This window comes from Nicotiana tomentosiformis, chromosome 8 (genome assembly GCF_000390325.3).
Source record: "Nicotiana tomentosiformis chromosome 8, ASM39032v3, whole genome shotgun sequence".
In the NCBI taxonomy this organism is placed as follows: Eukaryota; Viridiplantae; Streptophyta; class Magnoliopsida; order Solanales; family Solanaceae; genus Nicotiana; species Nicotiana tomentosiformis.
The window spans coordinates 24,738,090-24,740,470 of record NC_090819.1 but is presented as its reverse complement, the minus strand read 5'-3'; positions in this window follow the sequence as shown (position 1 = coordinate 24,740,470).

Below are 2,381 nucleotides of genomic sequence, written 5' to 3'. Positions count from 1 at the left end.
CGAGACTACCATCACGAACGAGAAGGCCACTAGCCCCAAGCCTTTGTTAATGCGACCCATCCTTCGCGAACGTGAAGCACAAAATGACCCAGCCCCCAAATCCTTCATCGCGAATGCGAGACACCCTCTACGTTTGTGAAGAAGGAAACTAGCACCGATAATTTCTACAATTTGGACTTTGCTCTAGGTGGTCCGAAATACACCTAAGCTACCTAGGACCCCGTCCAACTGCACCAATATGTTTATAAACATAATATGAACCTGCTTAAAGTCTCGAAACACATAAAACAACATTGAAACCAAGAACCGTACCCTCAAACCAAATTAATCAACTTTTGAACTTCAAAGCTCTTCAACTAGGTCTAAATGCGACGAATCATGCTTAGACAACTCGGAATGATGCTAAATTTTATACACCAGTCACCAATCACAATACAAATCTATTCCCAGGCTCGGAATCCCAAATAGATACTAATAACACCAAAGTCTACTTCAAACCAAATTTAAGAAACTCTAAAACCTTCAAGGCGCCAACTTTCAACAATGAGAACTGAAACACTCCCGGTTCACCCAAAACTCGATACAAAAATAGGCCCAAGTCCAAAATCATCATATGAACCTATTGGAACCTTCAAATCCATGTTCCGAGGTTGTTTACTCAAAGTATTGACTCGGAGCAAACTTGGCCATCTTAGGCCACTATTAAGGATCTAAGTCTTCTGAATTCAACCTGAACCCTTATAAAACCAATCCAACCATTCCCACAAGTCATAACACAGTAAAAGCACATGCGAGAAGTCTTAAATAAGGGAACGAGTATATAGAAAGCAAAACGACCAGTCGGGTCATTACAGATATGGAATTAAAGTATCTTACCGTCAAAGAGGAAGTTTAGAAACAAAGAGGGTTAAAACCGATCTCATGATTGTAGACCCGTTAACGAAAGGTTTACAACCAAAGATATTTAAAGAACATGTACATAGAATAGGTCTTGGCTGTATTTATGATGTTTTGACACTCTGGGCTCATTTATATGTTTCTGATATACATTAATGGCTTCCTGTTTCTCGTAATGGTGCACACGTTATTGTTTGAGATATTACAGGATAAGTCTCAATGAGGCATTATTGTGCATCATAATATTTTATAGCTTATTGACCTGGTACGATGAGTTGCTAATGTTGTAGTATATGGAAGGGAGTATGTAGATAAATTATATGTATAACCTCCATAACTCACATTTAGCAGTTTGTCGTATTATGGTTGTTGCACCCTATTTGCACGAGTCAAAAGAAGATCCAACTTGTGGTTTCCCTGTTGATGATAAAAGCGAGTTGCCACCTAATATTTAAAGGTATACTTGGGTACCTGTTTAGTTACTAAAGGTTATTTCTTTATTAGTCTGCTAACCGGTAAGATTGTGGGTCAGAGTTCTTGTTCTTCTAAGGGGAAGGTGTTAGGCACCCCTTAAAATCTACCTGAGGTAGCTCCATAGGACTTAGACTAGATTTAAGGGATTAGTTGTTTGTATTCTACTTAACTAGTGTTAAAGGAGGGTGGTACGGTATGCTATATTGTCATGACCCTAATTTCCCTCCGATGGATGTCGTGATGGCACCTACTCTCTACGATTAGGTAAGCATAACATTTAATAATAACTTGACGGAAATAATTAACAGAATTCTAAAACAAGGATGAATAACTGATATAAACGTTCGAAAAAAAGAAACAACAATACACTCCCCAAGACCGGTGGAACTGAGTCATAAGCTGTACAAAGTAAAATTAGAATAACTACCTCATCACTGTCTGAATGAAAATACGATAGGAAATAAGAATAAAGGAAGGTAATTCCGAGGCATGCAGACGCCGAGCAGGCATACCTTGAAGTCTCTGTAAAGAAACTAACAAATGATCTATAACGACCGACACGAGCAAACGTACCTAGATCTGCACAAAAATATGCAGAAGCGTAGTATGAGTACACTACAACGGTAACCCGTAAGCATCAAGCCTAACCTCGGTAGAGTAGTGACAAGGCCAGGTCAAGACATCTACTAGGATATAAATAAACAGTATGAAAACATAATAAGGATATATAATGAAAAGCAGAGAAATAACTGATGCGAGACGGTTAACATAATGAACTAATACCAGAATTTTAAGCACGAAAATAATACAAAGAAATCAGTTAAGGAGAACCATAATGATCATATACGGATAATAACTGATAAAAACAAGGAAGAACAAAACAACAAGAATCACAACAAGGTACCACCTTGTGTACAATAAGAATCACCATCGAGGTACTTCCTCGTGTGTATATATCAAGAATCACAACTGAGGTACCGCCTCGTATTCACAATTCACAATCTCAATCA